This window comes from Geotrypetes seraphini, chromosome 3 (assembly GCF_902459505.1).
Source record: "Geotrypetes seraphini chromosome 3, aGeoSer1.1, whole genome shotgun sequence".
Classification (NCBI taxonomy): Eukaryota; Metazoa; Chordata; class Amphibia; order Gymnophiona; family Dermophiidae; genus Geotrypetes; species Geotrypetes seraphini.
Window position 1 is genome coordinate 79,448,212 of NC_047086.1, and position 27,037 is coordinate 79,475,248.

Sequence of the window (27,037 nt, forward strand, 5' to 3'; positions counted from 1 at the left end):
CCTAGTTACCCGCTTTTTATCTGATAATGTTCTTCTGGCCTACCTCCTGTACACATAACCAGCCTTAAAGTATCATAGGAGGCCAGGAGTTACACGCATATCAGCTGTGTGCACCGATTTGCATGCATGCACAACATAAGACACTAATTACAGAACTGGGGGGATAATGCACAAAGATGCACACACAAGCAATAGAGAAGTGTCATTATTAGGCATACAGCTTAATTATTAAATTAGCTGCTAATTGGTGTTAACCAATAATTGGCTATAATTAAGGTTAATTAGGGCTAATTGCTTTAAGTCAGTATTACACAAATCAAGTGCCCAGTATCCATGGTGTGCAATTCCAAGGGGTGCTTGGACCTGGGAGGGGCAGGAGCAGTTCCGGGATATGCGAAGTACTTTTGTGTGCATATTATAGAATGCTCAGTTATGTGCTAACTGACAGAAGTTAGATGCAAGCATTTACACCAGCTATTCAGTTAGCATAAGTGCTCATGCCTAAAGTTAGAACAACAAGATAATGGCTATACAAACAACTGGAATAATCAACAATACCATATGAGGAAAAAATTGTTCCAGTTAATACTAATCTCCAAAAGTCATAAGGAGAAAGTTAGATACTCGATCCTCAGAGGGTGAAATTACCCACAGGTTCAAGTGAGCAGCTCTCACCAAAACCCCGATCTTCACTGGATCACAGGCGTATCTTCTTTTGTCTCTTTTTAACTATATATATTTTTTAACACGTTTCTTTTTTATCCATCAATTATTAGTTTAAATGATTCAAACGGTTTACTTAACTTGCTAATTTATATAGGGGAGCGCCTCCACCTATATAAATTAGCAAGTTCTCCACCTATATAAATTAGCAAGTTAAGTAAACCGTTTGAATCATTTAAACTAATAATTGATGGATAAAAAAGAAACGTGTTAAAAATATATATAGTTAAAAAGAGACAAAAGAAGATACGCCTGTGATCCAGTGAAGATCGGGGTTTTGGTGAGAGCTGCTCACTTGAACCTGTGGGTAATTTCACCCTCTGAGGATCGAGTATCTAACTTTCTCCTTATGACTTTTGGAGATTAGTATTAACTGGAACAATTTATTCCTCACATGCCTAAAGTTAGGCATGTAACTGGGGGACTTATGCTAGTAGTCTATAATTGTAATTACATGAGTAATAGTTGCATCCAATCTTATAAAATGACCAGGTTCTAGGAATTTTTGAGGTTTCCTTTTTAAGAAAAAGCTTACTTTTAATTTTAAAACTCACTATACAAGGGAACTTCAATTAAATAAGGTGATGTATATATATCTCAACTTTCATTAATCACCTTGAAATACCACAATATATAGATAATCACTTCAAAACTTTAAATGTGCTTATTAGTGAACGCTCAGACCCACAACTATAACCCTAGTGAAAAATCAGAGTCAGCTGTGTATGGAGACCATCATCACGTGTTCACTGTCTCTTCCACCAATAGCCATAGAACATATGTTCTAACAGATCCAATAGACACTCAATTGGAAACAATGACAACTTATCTGGTATATTTGGTGGTAATACTGCCAACACAGCTGCTCTGGGCACTTCCTTAATCACCAAAACTGAACTGGTACATTTTCACCGACCCCCCCCCCCCCCCCCCCCCCCCCCAACCTAGATTTCACCAGTTGGCTTCTTCAGGAGGGGTACTACAAAGACAAAATGATCCTAATCACACCACCACCTATAACCCACAACAGTCAATTGTTCACAAAGCGCACAATCTCATTAATCTTTACTGACTACTTTCATACTATTTATACAACTAACTTTAATTATTGCCTACGGCTTACCGGGAAACAAAACTCCTCCGTCCAGCATACAGATTGCTACTGGCGTCGCATTACATACCAGCTGACCACGCCTCCTAAAGTACTCTCCCCAATGAATACGTCATGAGAGACGTCACTCCAAGCAGGAAACGTAACTGCATCAACTAGGCATGAAATCTGAAACCAGTCGATCTCATTGTTCAACCCCACCGGGGCCAGGGTATGCCATTGAAATATGAACCTATGTTCTTGATTTAATAAATATTGGGACACGTTCCCCGAGTCCTTATTGGCTTGAAGCAATACCGTATACATAACATCTTCAGCCGTATGATTGCTTTCCAACCAATGATTAACCAACGGAGCAGTATCACGCTTACAACGAATATTGCTCAAATGTTCAGCAATACGAACTTTCACCACCCGCCTAGTGTGCCCTATGTAGTACTTACCACAAGGGCACACTATGCAGTATATCACTGCCCTAGACAGGCAGTTGGTACCAGTTCTCAGATAAAATCTTTTGCCCCCTGATCTTGGAATACTCACCTGGTCAGTATTAAGTACATGCTGGCAATAAACACACTGTCCACATCCCTTATGGGGTCTCAAGGCGTGTTCTCGTATATTTTCTCTATGTTTAAGAATCTCGGCCAGATTACGCCCTCGCGTAAAAGCAAACCGTGGGACTTCCCTCATGCCTTCATGTACCTGTAACACTGACCAGTGCCTTAGAATGATCTGTTTAATCTTATAACTCTGGCTAGAAAAAGGCAATACACATACCGTGGCCCCTTTACCGCTGTGCTCCCGGGGATAGAACAACCATTCACACTGGCAATTGCGCGCTCTTGTCCACGCTTGTTTCACTAACTTAGGAGGATATCCTCGTTCAATAAACTTCCCATACATTTGCATGGCCTGTTGGTGAAAATCCGCATCGCCACAGCACACCTTCCTTAGCCTCAAAAATTGCCCCACCGGGATACTATCCCACAGGGGTTTTGGATGGAAGCTACTGTAATGCAGGAGTGTGTTGCGATCGGAGGGTTTCTTGAATAAAGTGGTCTCATACTTCACCACGGAACCCTCATTCTGTTTCATAACCTGAATGTCCAGAAAAGAAATGCTGTCACTACTAACAGCATAGGTTAATTTAATATTAGGGTCCACTTGGTTAAGTTCCTCAAGAAACACTTCCAATTCATCACGCTCCCCATCCCAGACAAAAAAAGATGTTGTCAATAAACCTCCTCCAGAGGCCAACTTTCCCAAACCACTGTGACTTATATACATGTTGTTCCTCATATTCTGACATATAGAGGCGCGCGACCGATGGAGCCACAGTTGCCCCCATCGCCACCCCTATTGTCTGAATAAAGTACTTCTTTTCAAACTGAAAATAATTATGATGAATGACAAATTCCGCTAACCAAATATACCAGATAAGTTGTCATTGTTTCCAATTGAGTATCTATTGGATCTGTTAGAACATTTGTTCTATGGTTATTAGTGGAAGAGACAGTGAACACGCGATGATGGTCTCCATACACAGCTGACTCCGTGATTTTTCACTAGGGTTATAGTTGTGGGTCTGAGCATTCACTAATAAGCACATTTAAAGTTTTGAAGTGATTATCTATATATTGTGGTATTTCAAGGTGATTAATGAAAGTTGAGTTACTTTTAATTTTGTCACAAATAGGAAAATGGGAAGCAGTATAAACTAATGCTCAAGTATAGGAAATTAGGTTCTGGATCTAGAGGCTGTGATGAAAGAGGCTGTTGGATTTAGTGGACAGGGTAGGAAGAAAAGGAGGGGAATAGTGTTATATGTTAAAGATTAAAGCCACACAATTGCAGAATCTACAAGGTAAGGAAAAGGCAGTGTGGGTTGAATTTGAAAGAGGGAATGGAATATGTATTTACATTGGTGTGATACACAGGCCTCTATCACAGATGGAAAAGGTGGACAGAGATTTAATAGAAGACATTCAAAATATAGCTATTTAAAATGGGAAATACTACAAATAGGTGATTTTATTTTATTTATTTATTTTTTAATCTTTATTCATTTTTAAACTTATAATAAGTGTGATAACATATCCATACAAATAACCATAAATATATCACTTAATAATCAACAATGATACATATAATATTCTCTTATCTCCCCCCTCCCCACCCTTATCTTTCATATAATCATTACTTATGCAACATGTAACAATAAAAATACCCTCCCTCCCACCCCATAATTGAACTTGTAAATTTAAGGGAAACAAGATTTTTCTAATCATTACAATACTTTGTTAATGGCTCCCAAATATCTTGAAATTTCCTGAAACAACCCTGTTGTATTGCAATGTCTCTCCATTTTATAAATATGACATAAGGAGTTCCACCAAAAATTATAATTTAATCTATTCCAATTTTTCCAATTATATGTAATTTGTTGAATGGCAACCCCAGTCATTATAAGTAATAATTTGTTATTATTTGTAGATATCTGACTTTTTGCTCTCATTGCCATACCAAACAGCACAGTATCATATGATAATGCCACAGGGTTATCTAATAAACAGTTAATTTGGTCCCAAATTGATTTCCAAAAATTCATAATGAATGGACAATAGAATAATAAATGATCTGCTAAATAAATGAACTGCTAAACGAATACTTCTGCTCAGTATTCACCTGTGAAGCGCCAGGAGCTGGTCCACAACTACAGCAAATAGACATCCAAAATGACCTGTTTCATGAGTACGAGTTTACACCCAGTAGCGTCTACCACGAACTTTCAAGACTCAAAGTAGACAAAGCCATGGGACCAGACAATCTACACCCCAGGGTACTCAGAGAGCTGAGTGAAGTTCTGGCTGAACCACTAGCCGTGCTCTTCAATCTTTCCATGCGCACGGGAAAAGTACCCCTAGACTGGAAAACAGCTAACGTAATTCCACTTCACAAAAAGGGCTGCAGAACAGAGACAGAAAATTACAGACCGGTGAGTCTTACATCCATAGTGTGCAAACTCATGGAAACACTGATCAAACAGAATCTTGACAAAATTCTAGACGAAGAAAACTTACGTGATCCACACCAACACGGATTTACCAGGGGAAGGTCCTGCCAAACTAATCTGATTGACTTCTTTGACTGGGTGACCAGTCATCTGGATGCCGGGGAGTCCCTAGAAGTGATATATTTGGACTTCAGCAAAGCTTTTGATAGCGTCCCACACCGCAGGCTGTTGAACAAACTAAAATCGATGGGATTAGGAGATACATTCACTACATGGGTAAAGGATTGGCTAGATGGTAGGATTCAAAGGGTGATGGTAAACGGTACCCCCTCCAAAACGTCAGCTGTGACGAGTGGAGTACCTCAGGGCTCCGTCTTAGGGCCGATACTATTCAATTTATTCATAGGAGATTTGACCCAAGGACTTAGAGGAAAAGTATCACTGTTTGCCGACGACGCCAAACTATGCAACATAGTAGGCAAAAGCAGTGTACCTGACTTTATGACGCAGGACCTACGACAGTTGGAACAGTGGTCATCAACTTGGCAACTAAGCTTCAATGCCAAAAAATGTAAAGTAATGCACCTAGGCAAAAAAAACCCACACAGAACTTACACACTAAATGGTGAAACCTTGTCCAGTACCACGATAGAACGTGATTTAGGAGTGATCATTAGCAATGATATGAAGGCTGCAAATCAGGTGGAGAAGGCTTCGTCCAAAGCAAGACAAATGATGGGCTGCATCCGTAGGGGTTTTGTCAGCAGAAAACCTGAAGTCATAATGCCACTGTACAGATCCATGGTGAGACCTCATCTCGAGTATTGTGTTCAATTCTGGAGACCACACTACCGGAAAGATGTGTTGAGAATTGAATCGGTTCAGCGAATGGCTACCAGGATGGTCTTGGGGCTCAGGGATCTCACATATGAAGAAAGACTAAAAAAACTGCGGATGTACTCGCTGGAGGAGCGAAGAGAGAGGGGGGACATGATTGAGACCTTTAAGTATATCACGGGGCGTATAGAGATGAAAGATGATATCTTCAGTCTTACAGGGCCCTCGATAACCAGAGGACACTCGCTGAAAATCAGGGGAGGGAAATTTCAGGGTGATGCTAGAAAGTACTTCTTCACCGAAAGGGTGGTCGATCATTGGAACGAGCTGCCTCAGCAGGTGATTGAGGCCAACAGCGTGTCAGATTTTAAGAGAAAATGGGATATTCACATGGGATCAATAGGGGAGTAAAAGTCAGGGAGTAGGTCATTGGCATGGGCAGACTCGATGGGCTATAGCCCTTTTCTGCCGTCAATTTCTATGTTTCTATGTTTCTATGATCTAAAGTCCCTGTTTTGAGATGACAGTGCCAACATTCATTAGACTTAGAGCTATCCAATTTTTGTAAACGAACAGGGATCCATAAAGCTCTATGTAACAGAAAAAAAACAAGTTTGTCTCATGGATGCCGACACTGTACATCTCATCCTCCAAGACCAAATTCGTGGCCATTGAGACGCATTAATCTCAATGCTCCAAATGTCTCTCAGACCTGTATTTGGTTTTTTCTTAATAAGGTTCTTGAAATTTTAAAAGCAGCAAAAGAAACAAAAAATCCAGTGTACAAAGATTCTAAACTGGTATTTGTCCCAGATCTTGCTAAAGAGACAGTTCAGTTAAGGAAACAATTTCTACAACTGAGACAGCCTTTAAGAAATATTGGAGCCAAATATGGATAATATTATCATGCTTTGATGAAAATTACATCCAATTAAGTAAGCCTAGAGACTGGAATTGTTTGCTAGGGTTTGCTGAGAAAGGGGTCTGGCTGTCCCAGTAAACTCTGAATTGAAAGTTTACTGAAAGGTTTGAAGGCTTTAATGTAAAGTTTTTTGCAACACTTTAAGACTGTTTTGCCAGGCTGTGCAGGAGTGCTGCACAGCCCTGGCAGCGAGGTTTTGAATATTTGCTTTTTTCTTTTGCTGGATTGTGGGTTCTATTGTGGAGTGACCACAACCAATGGTCGTTGTGGAAGGTCCCTTTCTGCCCTGAGCTCCGCTATCAGAAGAACTCAGAGGCAAATCCAGCCTGACACTGCCAGTGAGAATTTTGAATTTGAAAATTGTTTGAAATGTTTTGAACCAGAAAATGATAGTTCTAAGCTGCAAGAGTACCTTGGTGTAAGAGGCATTTATTGTTGTCTAGGGCAGCAGAACAACAAAGAAGACCTACTCCCGGTTAGGCACAGGCCTCAGGGAGGCCATATTGGAAAAAGCATCTTGAAGCTATGTTTTCTTTTGGAAGTTTGTGTTGAACACTGAGAAGTTATAAAAGCCTGTTTACAAAGTGAACTTTTGGGCAAAAGTACTGTATTTTTGTTTGATGTCTGAAAAGAAGAATTCCAGCAATTCTTATTTTGAACTGTTGAAATATTGAGTCCCTGAAGAAATAGAGTTGTTAAATTTTTGAACTATTCAGGTGTTTTCATCATTTGATCCACCACTCCAAAGGGAACTGATTAACCGCTCGGTCAGCACCATGTGCTCTGGGCTAGTTTGCCTAACTCCAATTTATGGCATGGTCCGGCCTAGTGATACACGGTGACAATAGATATGAACATAAAACAGTTTTTATCCAAAATATGGTCAAAGAAGGTTGTTGAAGCACCAAGAGCAGGACCGCAGAAGACAAAAGAAAATAGGGCTTGAAGTGTTGTAGACACTGATCGATATTTCAGAGGATTGTGATAATGGGTTTTTTCAAGGCTCATATCCCTCTACAAGCTTTCGCCATCTTATACAACTACCAAGTCCTTTAAACAAATCCTTTAAACAAGTCCTTTAATCATATGAAACTAAACATGTCCAGAACTGAGCTGCTCCTCTTGCCTCCTAAACCCTCCTCTCCTCAAGTTTTCCGTCTCTGTAAATAATAGTGTCATCATTGCAGTCTCCTCTGCCCGCAACCTTGGAGTTGTCTTTGATTCCAACCTCTCATTTTCTACACACATCCAACAAACTGCTAAGGCCAGTTGCTTCTATCTCTATAACATCACCACAATTTGCCCCTTCCTTTCTGAGTACACTACCAAGACTCTTGTCCACACTCTCATAACCTCACACTTAGATTATTGCAATCTACTTCTAACTGGTCTCCTGGTGTGCCACCTCTCCCCCCTACAACATCTGCATAACCCTGCTGCATGATTCATCTTCTACCAATCTCGCAACACTCATGTTACCCCTCTCCTCAAATTACTTCACTGGCTCCCTATTCACATTCACATACTGTTCATGCTCCTATTGCTGACCTACAAGTGTGTTCATTCTGCTGTCCCTCAATATTTCTCCTCTCTTCTCTCTCCTTATACACCTCCCAGAGAACTCTGTTCCTCAGATCAGCTGCTCTTAGCTATACCCTTTCTCATTCACTGACAATTCCAGACTTTGTTCCTTTCATCAAGCTGCCCCATATGCCTACAATAAACTGAGCTTGTCTATCATGCCCCTTCCCTCAACTTGTTTAAAAGCAGACTGAAAACCCACCTTTTTGATGTAGCCTTCAATTCATAGCCATACTCCCCACTACCCTAGCCAGCAGATTAACTGTACCCATGGCATCCTGTTTGTCTGTTTAGATTGTAAACTCCTTCGAACAGGGACCGTCTCCTTCATGACTCTGTACAGCACTGTGTACATTAGGCAGTGCTATAAAAATAATTAATAGTAGTAGTCGCTCTACACAAAAGGTAGAAGTAAGGAAGAAGTAGAGAACTACAGACCATTAAGTCTAACTTTTGTGATAAGTAAATTAATGGAAATGCTTTTATAATAGAGAATTGTGAAGTTTCTGGAATCCAGTGGATTACAGGATCCAAGGTAAGTTTTGTCAGACAAATCTGATCAATTTGTTTGGGTGACCAGAGAATTGGATAGAGGGAGAGTGTTAGATGTGGTGCATTTAGATTTTAGCAAAGCCTTTGACAGGCATCTAATAAATAAACCGAGTGCCCTTGGGATGGGCCCCAAAATTACAGACTGAGGGAGGGACTGGTTGAGGGAGATTGCTCTGAGGAAAGGGATGTTACCAGTGGTGTGCCTCAAGGTTCTGTTCTTTGGCCTGCTCTTTTTAACATTTTTGTAAGTGATATTGCTGAAGGGCTGTCTGGTGAGATTTGTCTCTTTGAGGATGATACCAAAATCTATAATAGAGTTGACACCCCTGATGATATGAATAATCTAATCTAATCTAATATTTGTGTTTCGCGCATACCTAAACATAAGAAAGGACCTAATGAAGCTTGAGGGACAGGCTGAAATTTGGCAACTTAAGATTTAATGCTAAGAAATGTAAAATCATGCATTTGAGCTGCAAAACCCGAGGGAAAGGTACAGTTTAAGGCAGGGGTGTCAAAGTCCCTCCTCGAGGGCCGGAATCCAGTCGGGTTTTCTGGATTTCCCCAATGAATATGCATTGAAAGCAGTGCATGCAAATAGATCTTATGCAGATTCATTGGGGAAATCCTGAAAACCCGACTGGATTCTGGCCCTCGAGGACTGACTTTGACACCTGTGGTTTAAGGGGTGAAGAACTTTTGTTCATGAAAGAGGAGCAGGACATCAGTGTGATAGTATGTGATGATGTTAAGGTGGCCAAACAGGTTGAAAAGGCAATGGCAATAGCTAGAAGGATACTTGGGTGCATAGGGAGAGGAATGGCCAGTAGGAAAAAGGAGGTATTGATGCCCCTGTATAAGACTGATGAGACCTCATTTAGAATACTATGTACAATTCTGGAGACCGCACCTTTAAAAAGATATAAGAACATAAGAATTGCCACTGCTGGGTCAGACCAGTGGTCCATCGTGCCCAGCAGTCCGCTCACGCAGCGGCCCTCTGGTCAAAGACCAGCGCCCTAACTGAGACTAGCCCTACCTGCGTATGTTCTGGTTCAGCAGGAACTTGTCTAACTTTGTCTTGAATCCCTGCAGGGTGTTTTCTCCTATGATAGACTCTGGATAGAGTCTGTCCAGAGGAAAGCTACTAAAATGTCCAGTCTACGTAGGGACAGACTTAAAGATCTCAATAGGTATATGATATAATTAAAGATTTATCAATTTCTTTGAATGATCAGGTCTTCCCAATTAACTATTCCATAAAAATTTGGGGAGTGACATTGGATTGATCCCTGACTTTAGATGAACATATGGATGCATTGGTTAGAAAATGCTTCTCGGTATTGTGGAAACTAAGATCTATCAGAAAATATTTTGATGCTGTATCATTCCCTTTATTGGTTCAATCTTCCATTCTAAGTATGCTTGACTACTGTAATATCATTTACTTGGGAACTTTTAAGAAAACTCTTCGACGACTTCGAGTTATTCAAAACCTGGCTGTTAGATTGATCTTTGGTTTGAAAAAATGGGAACATATATGTCCCTATTATCAAAAATTGCAATGGTTGCCCCTGGAAGCAAAAGTTCTGTTCAAATTCTCTTGTCTTTGTTTTAAATCAATATTTGGGTTGGCCCCTACGTATCTGGTCTCTCATTTTAGACTGAACTGTTCTAATAGGCCTACTAGTGGAATTCACATGTTCACTTATCCTACAATAAAGGCCTGTCGATATAAAAGATTCTTAGATCGAACTTTTGCTTTCCAGGCAGGTAAATTGAATGAATGGTTGGGTAATATCATTACGCATTCCTCATCCTACTTCAGTTTTAGAAAATTAGTAAAAACAAAATTATTTAATCGATTTGTAAGTTAAGGTTTTACTGGGTTTTTTTAAATTTTCACATTGTATGTATGTACTGATGATTTTATTGTGTTTTATTCTCTGATTGTCCAGCACTTCTTGTTGTAAAGCGCCTCGAACTATTATGACTTTGGCGGTATATAAGAATAAAATTATTATTATTATTAATTTGGAGGAAAGGCAGGAGAGGGGAGATATGGTAGAAATGTTTAAGTACCTACATGGCATAGGAATGTCTGCATGAGGCGAGTCTCTTCAATTGAAAGAAATCTCCAGAGTGAAAGGGTATAGGATGAAATTAAGAGGTGATAGGCTCAGGAGTAATATATATATATATATATATATTTATTTTTTTTTTTACAGACAGGGTGGTAGATACATGAAATAGTTTCCCAGTAAAAGTGGTATAGACCAACTCTGTGTCTGAATTCAAGAAATCAAGTTAAAGGCACATGAGCTGTTTTGGGGATAGTGTATGCTGCAGTTATATTTCTACATTTATTGTAAAATTATACTATTATTACATATAAAAAGAAAATAAAAACAAAATTTTTTTTTCTTGTCTGAATTTGTTCATGCTACTTAACTTTCTTTAAATTTGGCATATAAAAAACTTTTAAATGCTGTGAAGGGTTCTTGAAGAGAAAATCCAAAAATATAGCATGAACAAACAGCACCATCTAGTGGATAATTCTCAGGTTTGCTAGCTTTCAACCAGGCCCTGAATTTCACATTCTTATGCATGCACACAGCATGCGTTGTAAATAATGCATTGTAATCTGTTTTTTGATACGAGAGCCGACCAGACCCTAGGATCACTGGATTTCATTTGAAGATGGACTGGAGAATCTGTAGTAGTTTAAAAAAGAGAAAAGCAGATAAGTTAAGAAATAATAAAATCAACATTCTTAAATACATCTAGCTAAAGGTAAGAAAATAATGAGGAGCATTCACAATTGATTTATATCAACCATCTGTGAAACTTCTATACGAGGACAATATCATTTTTAATAAGTTTTTGTGGGGCGGGGGATTTTTTTATTTTTTTGGGGAGGGGGCATTTTTTGTATTTCCTGAATTTTTGTATACTTTGCATGGTACTTTGCACACGAGTCACAATCACATGTTGGGAATCACGCTATGGACTATGCAGCAGAAGTTGGATAATTTATCAACGAATAAGAAGAGTATCACTGCCAGCAGAGTACAAGTTTGTCAGCTACAAGATAAGTGCTATATAATTTCCAGTTTATAAATTGTAGTCTTGTTATAGGATTACAATGTAGCAAATCAGCTGTTACTCATATAGGAACACTGGTAGTGCTATGATGGTTCCTATTCATACTGGCATTCTCTGCACCTAGCATATATGTTGGAGCATTGAGCATTCATATTCAAAATATACCTTCATAAAAAACAGGATTTGAAAGTAAAAGTGGTGAAGATTGAACAAGAAATGCAGACAGATAGAGTTTGAAAATTTGATAAGAAGAAAAAGGAGCTGGAGGACTCATTAAATAAGTTTTGCGATTCCATTAAACAAACCAAAATCAAAAAGTGGAAATGGGATGAAAGGGACTATCACACCGGAAGGGTGTACACAAGGATCAAGAAGACCCCAGTAGTACAATCCAAGAAAAAGTGGCCTTTGGAGCATCCTCAGAAGAATCAGATGTCACAAGTGGAGAATCAACAGATAACAAGTTTCATAAAAGGTCAAAGAACAAGAGACTTTATTAACAATGTTAGATGGATATTGGAGAAGAGCAAAGATGAACAAAAACTCCCTATACCTTTGCTTCATCAACTACAGCAAAGCTTTTGACTATGTGGATCACAATAAACTATGGAGAACTCTAGTGCAAATGGGAATACCCAAACACATAACTAGGCTGATAAAAAGCCTATATGAAAACCAAGAAGCTGCAGTGAGAACTGAATATGGCAACACTGATTGGTTTCCAATAAAGTGTGGTGTCAGGAAAGGATGCATCTTGTCACCTTACCTGTTCAACCTGTATGGTAAAACCATCTTCAGAAAAGCAAATTTGGAAGAAGAGAGTGTTGGTTTCAAAGCTAGTGGCCAAAATATAAACAATCTGCACTCTGCAGATGATACAAAACTCATCATAAGCAGCAAAGAAGACATGCTATATCTATTGAGAAAAATCAAAGCCAAAAGTCATAACATGGAATTAGAAATGAACATAAACAGGACGATGACCGTGAACATGGAAAATGGTGAAGATTTTGAGCTTGAAGATGATAGAATAGAAGTTGTAAAGGATTTCAGTCTCCTGGGCTCTTTTGTAAACAAAGAAGCAACTAGCAAGGAGGAAATACTACGCAGAATAGCACTTGATTGTTCTTCAATGAAGGCTCTCGACAAAGTATTCAAAGACAAGGAGGTAACACTCTAAATGAAGATCAGACTTGTCCATTGTCACACTATGCACTCATTTTCTCAGTGGTAGGTAATGGATGTGAAAGATGGACACTATGGAAACAAGACAGAAATAAGACTTAATCATTTGAGCTCTGGTGCTGTGGACCACCAGAAGAACTAACAAATCGATTATGGAAGAGATCAAACTGGCTTTGTCACTCGAAGTTCAAATGATGAAATTACAACTGTCTTATTTTGGTTACACCATGAGAAGAGAGAGATCCCTGGAGAAGGTCATCATGTTTGGGAAGATCGAAAGAACCAGGCAAAGAGGGTGACCTGCAATCAGATGGTTGGACACATTGAAAACCACCTTGAGGATGACACTGGAGGACCTTGCAGGACTAACACAAAACTGATTTTCTTTTTAGATCTGCAATTCATCAAGTCGCTAGGACTCGAACACGAGTTGATGGCACCTAACAACAGGGTTCACAGGGTCCACAAACACTCCTTTGGTCAATGAGCATCAGGATCTAAAACCTCTGGCTGTAACAGTCTATTCAATGTACAGTTTTTATCACCTTAACCAGGTTTTGTTTCTTTCCTGGAAGTCTCTCTCAATCACTTGATGTTTCACTCCTCTTTCCCGGGCTCTGCTTCAGCCCTTAGTCAAGAAAAGCTGCTCTCATACTGAGCTCAGGGAAGTCTCTTCCTTCTGGGACCTCTTCTCTCAGGGACTTCGCTTGACTCACTCCAGGTTAGGCCAAATATCCTCCTCTCTGCGGAATCCCACCCCTCTGACTCAGCAGGGGTTGCATTCCTTTTGTTAAGGTGGCTCAGCATTTATCTGTAGAGCTCCATGCATTCTGGGACATGTAGTTCACTCATTCTTGGGCTACCAACCCCTGCGGTATGGTGGTGGTATGATAGCATTAGTGAGGGACAATCCCTTACTCTTTCACAGGGCTATTGGTGTTGTGTACTGTTTGGTCCAGTAATTTTTGGAAGGCTCACCATACACTATAAGGGGGTTATGGTAAGACGTGTACTTGGGCCTTTTTACATGACGTTCACTTCTGTGCCCTCTAGGGTGCCCCACTACTCTGCTGGGATGTGTGTGTGGCAGAATGGAGGAGTGGCTTAGTGGTTAAAGAAACTGCCTCAGCACCCTGAGGTTGTGAGTTCAATTCCCATTGCAGCTCTTTGTGACTCGGCAAGTCACTTAACACTTCATTGCCCCAGGTATAAAATAAGTACCTCTCTCAAATGTGTAAACTGCTTTGATTGTAACCACACAGAAAAAATGGTATATCAAGTCCCATTCCCCTTTACCCATTAAAAATGCTGGCCCTTCCTACAATGCTGCCTTGCTTTGTGCGGTTTTCTTTTGGACATGTTGGGGTTTTTTTTTTCCAAAAGTAGTTAAAAAAGATAGACGCACTGAGGATAAGAACATCTGAGAAATGGCCATTTACGAAATAAAAAGATAAATGGATTTGGACATCATATAGAAAATGCCCCTTTTGATGTAATTTGTAAAACTTTCAATTTTAAAAAAATATGCATGCTTGATCTGCTTTTATCATTTTCAAAAGAGTCAGAGAAGTCTTCATGACACGGGCATTACTTGCCAACTAACCAACTATTGCACTCAAGATTTGAAAATGTATAACCTGCTGTCTAACTCCTACTATACAGCGACAGCTCACTGCATAGTCTTTATCTCAGGTTTTTGTGCTGAAAGCAAGGGCTCCTCTGAGTTATATTGGCCACTGTAAGAGGTTCCTTATTCAGCCAACCCCTAATTCTGTAATCTTGGTGTCACCAGCCAGCCTCTGAATTGATTGAACAGTGTCTTTAATAAATGAAGCAAGCAACTTAGTCAGATGGATTCAATGCAGTTAAAGCCTGTACATGTCTTCTAACTCTACCAACATATCAGGGTTACGCTGGGAGTGCCCTCCTTGTGGAGATGACACTGTTCTCCAGACCTAGAAAATAACCTACTATGTGTTAGATCGTTAGAATTGAAGGGTGAAAAAACCTGGTGGGAGAACACCACCACTCTCAGGCTCTCACCCAGGCGTGTGCTCAGCAATTTGGCCACTGCTCTCCCCTGACTGGAGAAGGAGGCAGGCCCATGCTCTGTGGAAAGCAAAGCCCAGTCCTCAGGAAAACAAAGCCCTCTGGGAATCCGAGTCCACAGAGCATCCATAACCTACCCATCTAATACAAACATTAAACTAGTTCCTATGTTAAAAAAAATGAGCAAATGCCCACATAACATGGGGGCAGAACATATAGAATAGGCTCCAAATAGATGTCCTCTAGCAGTGGTGTGCTGGGAAATTTCAAGTTGTATTTTGCAATGTTTATTTTATCTGCATTTGAAGAATGTAACCTCTACTCAGGATCTTGAATATAAAGTATTAAAAAAAAAAGATCCTGCCCTATAATCATACAAAAAGATGTGTTATGCCTTTTAAAATGTTTTTCTGCTTCACTAAAATTAAGTACACTTCATTGGAAATCTAAGAAACAATAGACTGGCTTTGTGGCACTGCTGTGCGCTGTTAAGCAGAGAGATGTGGGTTTGAAACATTCATATTTAAAGGCCATAGAACAGGCACGTTCCTCTCGTTGCTTTCAGTTAATTATCCATGCATAAAACTTGAATGTCATTTGCTTTGAGCATTGGTTACGTAGTTTTCTGCACTGTAGTTGGGCTTTAGAGTTTCCGTTGTGGACTTTAGCGCTTGGGCTTTGAGCATCGGCCCCCAAATCCTGTAAGGCTCACTTAAACTAACGCTACAATTGATATTACAGATACTATGGATTTCATTTATTTCTCTTCCTTTGAGACTTAGCGTATGCACATCTGATGTGCACCCTCAAGCCCTACAAAATCAGCAAGCCACGCAGTTTCTGCTTAGGTCTGTACTTTTGAACAAACAACAAAGCATAACTATGAAGCCAACGGCAGCAACTCAGCCTGCTTGCTTCCATTCCGTCACTCTTCATATATCACTGAGATACATAAAAACAAGTTCAGAGGGAGACTCTATTTTAACCTTTCATAATGGCTCAAAACAAGCCTCTTTAATTTCCTGAAGCTAGCTTTCCTATAAACAAATCCAACTGCATTTCAATAAAATCAGCAGTGTCGGTTTTGCATGCTAAACTTCATAGGATTTTTTTCTGTTGGCAAGTAATGTATTTTGTCAGGAACAAATGGCCTTTATTCAGGAGCAATGAATAAGGGTCAGTTTAAGAGGTTTTAAAGGGCATGTGTCTGCCATGAACTGAGTTTATCGCTGCACAATAAATTCCCATTGAAGTTTAACATGCTTTATCTATAACCCACAGTACTGAAATGGGTTAAAGTTGGTTTGCCTTTGTTGGTAGAACAAAGATTGTAAGAAACACGAATGAGCATGATTTGCTGACTCTTGCAACTACAAGGCTTGCCAAAATGCCTGGATGCATATTTCCTATGCTGTTTGAAACAGGCAGCTTTTTTTCTATAATAAAAGAAATATTGGGAATATTTTCAATGGCATGGTCTTTAGTGGGAGGTTTTCTAAATAACTGTATCAAAAGATTAGATTCTCAGGAAAAAAGTGGGATCCAAGATGGCGGCAGGCTGGAAGCGCTGAAGCAATTGTGCTGGAGATCTGCCTGCAAAAAATCTGAATTTCTTTAAAACAACTATCTACTTAGTGACGATGCTGAAGTGAAGAGGCCAAAGCGCAACTGGCACCTCGCGGCGCTCCGAGGTTCCCACATTCGGTGATATTGGGAGCTCCTCATGAGAATCCAAGGAGTCTCAATGTCGGAGAGCAGCCCGCTGAGGGCGCCTGGAACCAGCGAGATTGTTGCGGATCCTCCAGGGCTAGAGACAATGTTGAGCCCCGACATAAGGGCCCCGCCCCTGCAGCCTCAAACTACTAGCTCCCTAAGAGCCGGATACTGCTCCCCTAAGGCAAGCAATATTACAGCGGGGCGTCTAGAGGTTGGTACTTTAATATCAGGGAGGCCAACTGAAGAAATTGAGGATATTTCATCATCGGAGGGGGACTTGAACCAGGGAGGTAAACAACAAACTATCTTACAGACTAGCGAGCACTCTGTTACTATTCAATTACCCATATCCTTGGAAAAACCCACAGCTGTAACTCTAGACTCACTGTGGGATCTTATGGTTGGTATGGTGAAGACCATAAGTCTCAATCTTCAAATAATTGAAAAGAAATTGTCTGAACATTCTAAGGAATTAAAAGATCTTAAATCTGAACTGGCTGCTTCAAATTCCTCTGTTCAGAAATTTGAACAGGAAATAAAAACTTCTAAATAGCAACAAGAAACTTTAGTGAGACAATCTTAGGGCTCCTTTACCAGGGCCGCCATCAGAAATTTCTGGGCCCCTTACTGAGCAATCCTATTGGGCCCCCCACACACCCCTTCTTCCCCCCCCCCTTCTTCCATGGGCCGAATACACACATACTTTTCTGCTAATGCTCCATCTAAGCCAGTCCCGTAAAATCTTCTCACGTCCATTGGGTGATTTGGCATAGAGGAGATATTCATAAAAAGAACGTCCGTCAAGATCTTTATTCATAGACTGTGCCATTTGCTTTAAATCATATTCCATCATTAATCCAAATTGCACAATTCTTTCTCTGTCTTTGTCCTGAATGGCATCTGGCCACATTGCTGGATCCTTCCAGTCAACAAATTTATGAGCAGGCGCGGAGAACGCATTTTTAAACAAATGTAGTTTATCCTTGTACTCCTTATGTAATTTTAATCATCTATGGATGTGTTTGTATGTTTATTGTTCAAATGGTTTTATTTATTCCCCAAATTTGTTTTTGTTATACGCATTGAAAATATTTGATATTGCGTTTAAATCAAAATCTCAATAAACTTGAAACGAGTGCCCGTGAGATTGTGGGAGGGTTAAATACTCAAAACTTAGAAGAATAACAATTTACTTAAAGTTTTTGCTATGCCAGCTTTCTGGTATCTTTACATACAGTGGCGTACGTAGCATATGTAACACCCGGGGCCCATTATTTTTGGCACCCCCCCCATCTGTGAGAAAAATATGATTTTTAGTAACAAACCACACGTCATACATGAGTACCTAGGAAAAGGCAGCATCTTACATATTGCAGTGAGCAGTACATCAATACACCCATTGTAAAACTAAACAAGCCAGACCAATCAATCCTACACCGTCAATCCTAACAGAAAACCATGTCTTTCGAACACACAGAACACAGAAAACACCTTCGCCTAGTATGGAATATGTCATCATAAACTAACCCCTCACTCTTTTACAAAACTGTAGTGTGGATTTTAGCCACAGTGGTAACAGCCCTGACGCTCATAGAATTCTGAGCATCAGAGCTGCTACCACCACGGCTGGCGCTAAAAAACGCTCCACAGTTTTGTAAAAGGGGGGATAAAATAGAAATACACAGTTCCAACGCTCTAGCTCAGAGGTGCCCAAACTTTTTGAGCTTGTGAGCTACTTTAAAATGACCAAGTCAAAATGATCTACCAACAATAAAATTAAAAAACACAAAGCACATTATACGCTGAGAAAATGTTAATTATCATTCCTATTCTGGGTTTTTTTCAAAGAGGTCAAGGCAGATGACTCTATGCATTGTCACCTCAGTAACAACCATACAAAAATAGACAAATATACCCTCCATCCTTTTTATTAAACCACAATAGCAGTTTTTAGCGCAGGGAGCTGCGCTGAATGCCCAGTACTGCTCTTGACGCTCATAGGCTCCCTGCGCTAAAAACCACTATTGCGGTTTAGTAAAAGGGGACCATATTGTAAAATATAGACAGCAGATATAAATTCAGAACTGTGCATAGTAAATGAAGGGAAGTTTTCATCTCTGGGAATTTACCCAGTTAACTATTAAGTTATTTGGGCAAATTCCTTTGAAAACTGTGGTAATACTGCCTCCACTTTGCTAAATTTAAAATAAAATCATTTTTCCTACCTTGTCTGGTGATTTCATGAGTCTCTGGTTGCACTTTCTTCTTCTGACTGTGCATCCAATCTTTCTTCCCTTCTATCAGCCTGTATGCTTTCTCTCCTCCGACCTCCACACCTCATTCCTTCCCCCAACTTTTTCTTCCTCTCTCTCTGACCTTTCTTTCTTTTTTCCTGTTTCTCTTCTTTCCTTCTGTTTCCCTGCCTACCCCCTTTCTTTCTTTCTCCCTGCCGTTCCCCAAGCCACTGCCACTGCTGCTGCCATCGGGGAACAGGACCCACCAATGGATAATAGGCCCCAAAGCCGAAGCCGACGCCGACGCATGCTCTCCCTGCTTCGGGCCGATCAGTCTTCCTCTCCCCGACGTCAATTCTGCCTTCGGAGAGGAAGTTCCGCCCAGCCAGGCAGCGATTGGCTGGCCCGAACTTCCTCTCCGACTGCAGAATTGACGTCGGGGAGAGGAAGACTGATCGGCCCGATAGATTAGATCACCAAGACAAAGTGAGTCCTGGGTGATCGACTCACTTTGCCTTGGCGAGCTACTGGCGCCCCTGCCTTAGAACACTGCCTAGGACCCTGGGGGAGCCCGGGCCCCCTGTCAGCTCTGGGCCCCTGAATGCAGGACTGGTAGTACTGCCCTGATGGCGGCCCTGTCCTTTACAAAGGTGCGCTAGCGGTTTTAGTGTGCACTACAATGCCGCGCACGCTAAACGCTAATGCCTCCATAGAGCTTGCATTAGTATTTTTCATTTAGCACGTGATTAGCACGTGCTAATCTTTAGCACGCGCTAAAAATGCTAGCGCACCTTAGTAAAAGGCTTACAACAGTATTCCCTAGACAAATGCTTAAGAGATATATGCTGGAAATTCTGGAAATATCGGAAGATACGATTCCACCATTTTCTCGAATTTATTAATTCCAGATAAAAATCAGTCTCAACAGAAAAGAGCTCTATACCAGGAGCCAATGAATTTGGACACCAGCCAGATTACAAAAATTAGATAATACCAAATCAAATAGGTGCTGGCACTGCCATCTTGAAGTGGGGACACTGGATCATCTTTTATATTACTGTCCATTAATATTTACTTTTTGGAAAACTATGTGGGGCAAAATTAATTTTGTCTTAGGTGTTGATATCCCGCTGACATATGAGGTGATCTTATTTGGGACATCGTTACAATCCAAGAGTCCAATTGACAAAAACAAAGATAGACTTCTTCTGATAATGACTGGGGTGGCCATACAATTACTCACCAGAAATTGGAAGAATTGGGATAGGCTGAATTTTACTTTTTGGTGGGAAACACTTTGTTTGTATTATCGTTATGAAATTTTTTTAGCAGACCAATCGGGGTAGTTTAGGAAATTTAAGGAAATTTGGAGTCCATTGGAATCATTTGTTAAATATCTTAATGATTAATATTACTTCCAGAGTTCCATGCATCCAGGAAGGGTGGGAGGGAAAAGGAGGGGGGATAGATAATGAGATTTAAGCAATTTGCAAGTATGTAAAGTGCTATTGTTTTGAATTCTTGAATGTATTTCTGTTGCACTTTTGATATGTTTAATAAAAATCAATATAGAATTTAAAAAGAAGATACGATTCCACCATTTTCTCGAGTTTTTTTATCTTCCAGATAAAAATCAATCTCAATAGAAAAAAGCTCTAAACCAGGAGCCAATGAATGTTTCAGGAATGTTAGAAACTTCAGATCATGAGGCAGCAGTGCCATCTACTTTGATTATAACCTTACCTCTTTCAATTGACAAAGTTTGGCTGATGAAACTTTTCTTTAAAAATCTACAGAAAGAATGTATTGGTTTTAAAGTTCAAATGTTTCCTGATCTTTCATGAGAAATGCAAAAGCGTCATCATGAATTTCTTTAGATGAAACCTGGGGTTACATCTCTGGGTGCTACTCTTTTCCTGCGACATCCTTGTAAGTGCTTGGAGGGGCATAATAGAAAGGAACGTCTAAGTCTGTTTTCGTCTAAATTTCAAGTTGTCCAAAATAAAAAAACAGCATAGGACACATTTTCAAAAAATATGTCCAAAAAATATTTGTTTTCGAAATTCGTCTATCTATATATTTGTCCAGCCGCTTGATTGTCCAGATTGCTAACTTTTGTCCAACTTTTTGTCCAAGTCCAAAATGCCTAGAAACAGACCTTTTGGATGTGGGAGGGGTCTGCAAAGTGATGGACAGGACACCCACACAGGGCACCTAAACAGTGGGGTACCTTACAGGGCACTGCTGTGAACTTCTCAAAAAGAGTACCACGTAATCATCTAAATACAGCTCCCTTATAGGTAATGGTGAGCCCCCAAAAACACCTCCAGAATCTCCTAGACCCACCCATCTTCCACCCCAATAGCCCTTATGGCTGCAGGAGCCACTTATAGGGCAGTACAAAAGGGTTTTGGGGATTTTTAGGGGAGTGCACATGTTTCACCATCAATGCAGTCATTACAGTGGCTTATGGGCATGGGTCCTCCTCTCCTTGGGTCCCTAACCCACCCCCAAGACCACTTAAGGCGCCTCTGTACAGCTCGACTAGGCTTTCCTAAGCCAGGCTGCCAGGCGCTAATGTTCTGGAGGCAGAATTTAAAAGTTGTGATTATGATTTTTAGGGGGAGGGGTTCAGTATCACTGGGGTAGAGTGTGGGGGTCTGTACTATGTGTTTGCAGAGCTTATCTGGTCACTTTAGGTTGGTTTTTCTGACTTAGACCATGTTTTAAATGGTCTAAGTCACAACGTCCAAGTTTCATCTATGCTGTGTTGTAAAATGTTCGGTTATACATGCAGTACGACTAAGTCTAAGCCAGCCAACATCCCGCCCAATTCCTACCCTCGACACGCCTCCTGAAATGCCCCATTTAGCTCTGGTCATTCAGCGGCACTGTGAAGGCCTAGGTCATTTTTAAATATGTCTAAAACCCGGTTTTATTATCAGCACATGGACGTATTTTGACTATGTTTGTCCAAGTGCCGACTTAAGCCATTTTTTGGACATTTTTCACTTTCAATTATGAGCCTCATAGTGTATTACCATTCTGTTAAATATGTATTTTTGAACCTAATCAGTTGATAGATTTTTTTCTTGTTATCCCGCCTGGGAACTGAAAAATCTTGAGCCCTATTAATTTAAATATGAGACTCAAAGCCCAGCTCTACAGCCTATATTATTCTTAAATAGTATATTTTGTATATTTTCTTCTTTCTCGCTAAAATTCATTATCTTGGATCTTTTGGAGGACTTGAGCATTATTAACTAAAGTTACTTTATTTTCTTATTGTTAGGAGCATTTAGGCTTATAGTTTTGATGGAATATGTAATGGATAATGTGCTTTCTGTACAAATGTTACTTGATGTTTATTTTTCAAAAATCAATCAATAAATAATAATAATAAAAAGATTAGATTCTTACCTCGATAATCTTGTTTCTATTAATATACACAGGAGTTCGTACTTTAGCTGTTGATTCCCACTAACTGCAAATCTGCAGAAGGGTGTCACTTTATGATCTTGAACTCCTCCCCTTCTGCAATAGAGAACAGCAACCTCTTCACTTGGTACCAAAGCAATCAAACTCTAATAAAATAGAAGAAAAGAGAAGGAGGGGCACGGGGAACTTCCCCGGCAACAAACATATTCTGGTCTGCTCTGAAACATAGGCAATAGAACAATAATCAATAAAGTTAATAATTTAACACTGAACAAATCACACACGAGTAGCTAGGAACCAATCTGCTAAGTGCAATTATTAGGGGGCTAAAGACCCTCCCAAATGGAAATGAAAAAGGGATCCCTTAGTGATGTCTCAGCTGAATCTAAGATACAGTAGAATAGGTCCCGAGACAGACACTGGCAATGTCTGAGGAGGAAATCAGGTAAATCAAAGTCCATGTAGGATATGCGGTTTGGACTCCTGTGTATATTAACAGAAACAAGATTATTGAGGTAAGAACCTAATCTTTCATTCCGTTTAAGGCAAACATCCAGGAAAACCCGGATATGTCCTATTTTTAGAGGACTGTCCGGGCACCCAGAGAATTTCCAAAATCTGGCAGTTTGTCTGGGTTTTGGAAATCCTGAGCTCGGAGGCCGCATCTGGAAGCCTATACACATGAATGGCCGTCACCTTAATGACGTTATACACACACGCAATATCATTGCGTCGACATCTGAACATGTATGAAGGCTTCCAAATGTGGCCTTCGAGCTCTGGGAGGTTTGTAGGGGTGGGGCTTGGGGAGGAACAGGGTGGATCCAGAGTACTGGGGCAGGGCCAGGCATCCTCTTTTTTCAAAGAGGAAATCTGGCAACCCTAATTCTGTTACATATACATAGGAGTCTGTACTTTAGCTGACATACCAAAGCAGTGGTAGTTGCACCATAAACTCAATCATTAAATGAACTCAATGATTAAATAAAGGGGTTTCAGTACGGGCTCAATTATCCCAACCAGTAACCAAAGGCCCCAGGCAGGTATTTATAAGTGACTAGCACTAGAACAAAGGGTCTAAATAAATCCTGCCCAGTACACCATAATACCCTTATAGTTTTAAATAACTTTAGTAAATAAATATAAAGTTCAAACGTGCATCCAGGGTGGGAACAAGGAAAATATAAAAGTGTTTTTTTTAAAAAACCAAAAAATCAAAAGCAAAGAATTCAAAAACTATATGAAAACAACAATTCATAAATGAGTAAATAAACAATTTCAAAGGTTTCAAAAATTCATATAAAACTTCAACAGTTCATATCAAAGTTCATATCCGAGCACCATTATATCTCCAGTTTTAAATAAATAGAAAGTCGAAAGAAAAGTCATGAAACAGACGTTGGAAAATCAGTCAATTAAACTAATTAACTGAATTAACTAAATTTTCCAGTTCATGTATTCTAATTCATGTAGATGCTGTATCTCCATTCATTTAAATAAATAAGGAGTCAATAGAAAAAGATCATGAAAAAACATTACAAGGTCAATCAAAGTACTTAGCTAGAGCAGCTGGAATTTCCGTTTCATGTGCACGAATTCATATCGACACTATATCTCCGCTCGACAGGCCCTATTTCGATATCTTCTTTAGGAGGGAGAGATGAAAAAGCAGTAAATTCTCTGGTCTGGGAGCTAACAGCAAAATTTAATAGTCCAATAAGCCCCACTCCGTTCACAGCAGCACACTTTTATATTTTCCTTGTTTCCACACTGTATGCATGTTTGCACTTTATATTTATTTACTAAGGTTATTTAAAACTAAAAGGGTATTATGATGTACTGGGCAGGATTTATTTAGGCCCTTTGGTCTAGTGCTAGTCATTTATGAATACCTGCCCGGGGCCTTTGGTTACTGGTAGGGATAATTGAGCCCATACTGAAACCTCTTTATCTAATCATTGAGTCCATTTAATGGTTGAGTTTATGGTTTAACTGCCATCCTAGTGTTGGTCTAGCAAGGAAAATTGTACCAATTTTTCTGAATTTGAGTTTCTATATTATTGGTATGTATAATAATTTTTGGTTTTTTGAAGCCTATACCAAAGCAGTGCCATATGTCTAGGGAGGGACAGATGAGCCTGCACTTAGAACCATGGACCCAAAAATAGCATTCCCAGACTGGGGAAAAGAGTCAGAAATTCTATACTTTCAGTTGCAGGTGTGAAATTTTGTAACACATTGTCAAAAGTCAGTTGCATTTGTGTAAGTCTAGAGATATATTTAAAGTTATTTGTTGATGTGTTTATTACAGGATTATGTATGATTAATAATTATATAAGATCGGTGATATCTTTAGAAATTAGAGGATACATGTTTTATTGATGGAATTACATGAATAAACACGAATATGCTCAGCAACGTGGGTAGTAGCAGCTTTTGTTAGATATAAGATGTATTGTTTTTAAATACTTGGTATGTTGATTGTAAACAGCTTAGATTTGTAGGCGGTATACAGGGCCGCCATCAGGGCAGTACTACAAGTGCTGCATTCAGGGGCCCGGAGCAGACAGGGGGCCCGGGCCAGTAGCGTACCTAGGGGGGGGTGCGCCCCGGTTGCACGCCCCAAGGGGGTGCACAGGAGAGAGAGCTGAACGGGGACGATGGGGGACCTGCGGGGTTAAATGTAACTCGAGCCGCGAGGCTCGTCTTCTACTCCGACTGCCCTGCCGCTCACACAGCCGATCGGAAGTCTTCCCCGACGTCAACGTTGACGTCGGGGAAGACTTCTGGTCGGCTATGTGTGCGCGGCGGGACAGGCAGGAAATAGAAGACAAGCCTACGCGGCTCAAGCTACATTTTGCTGAGAAAGTTGCTAAGATGGGCTGGGAGGCAAACGGGGAACACAAAAGGGGGAGGGAGTGCGTTTTGGACACAAGGCATGAACTTGGGAGAGAGGAAGGGAGGGAAAGAGATGGTTGTGTACACGGGGAATAGAAGAAAGGAGAATTTTTGGTCATAGGGAGGGAGTGAGGTACAGACAGTGGCATACCAAGGTGGGGGTGGGGGCGGTCTGCCCCGGGTTTACACCCCAAGGGGGTGCACAGCTGGCCACCCTCCAGTGTTCTCCCTAGGCTGGCAAACTGTGTCTCTTTAGCCACTTGAGTGCCACCGCCGCCATTGGGAACAGGCCGAGCCAAGTTCTCCCTGCTTTTCCCTGTGGGACCGACCAACTCTCGCCACCCGCGTCAATTCTGATGTGGGAGAGGATGTTCTGGGCCAGCCAATCGCTGCCTGGCTGGCCCAGAATGTCCTCTCCGACGTTAGAATTGACATTGAGTGGCGAGAGTTGGTCGGCCCCGCGGGGAAGAAAAGCAGGGCGAACTCGGCGCCGGCCTGTTCCCGATAGCGGCAGTGGCAGCCTATTCCCCAGTGGCGGTGGCAGCATTTTCCCAATGGTGGTGGCATAGGGGAGGGCAAGGAGAAAGAAAGAAAGAAAGGGGTGACAGGGAGCCAGAAAAAAAAGAAAAGAAAGGGGGCTGGGTGAAACAAAGAAAAATGGGGCACGGAGAGAGAGAGAAAGACAGACATACAGAATGAAAGGGGGTATGGAGACAGAGAAAAAGAAAGAAGGGGGCAGGGTGAAACAAAGAAAAAGTTTGGGGAGGGAATGAGGTCTGGAGGAGAGGAAGCATACAGGAGGCTGAAAAAAGGGAAGAAATATTGGATGCACAGTCAGAAGAATAAAGTGCAACCAGAGACTGATGAAATTACCAAAGGTAGGAAAATGATTTTATTTTCAATTTAGTGATCAAAATGTGTCCGTTTTGAGAATTTATATATGCTGTCTATATTTTGCACTATGGCCCCCTTTTACTAAACCGCAATAGCGTTTTTTAGCGCAGGGTGCCTATGAGCTTCAAGAGCAGTGTGGGGCATTCAGCGTAGGTCCCTGCGCTAAAAACCGCTATCGCGGTTTAGTAAAAAGGTAGGGGGAATATTTGTCTATTTTTGTATAGTTGTTACAGAGGTGACATTGCATAAAGTCATCTGCCTTGACCTCTTTGAAAACCCGCGGAATATAAATGATAATTAACATTTTCTCTGCGTACAGTGTGCTTTGTGTTTTTAAAATTTTATTGTTGGTAGATCATTTTGACTTGGCCACAAAGGTAAGGGGAGGGAGGGGAGCTGCTGAAAGAGTCTACTTTGACGTGGTTGCAGGCTTACAAATCTTTTGGTCAAAGAGTGCGGTGACAGAGAAAAGTATGTGTGTATTTGGCCCATGGAAGAAGGGGGGGCCGGGGGGGGGGAAGGGGTGCGTGGGGGGCCCAATAGGATTGCTCAGTAAGGGGCCCAGAAATTTCTGATGGTGGCCCTGGCGGTATATACAATTTTTTAATAAGTAAATCCTCCACCACGTGCTTGTGTTTTGCCCTATCGCTGCTCATATTTTCTGAGCAGGATCCAGTCTGCTTCTTGACAGTATATCTGCGCAAAAATTGCCGGATCCAGGACTAGAATGGCCTGGAGCATCCATGAGAGGTGAACTCAAGCTATATCAAGTAGTTTTG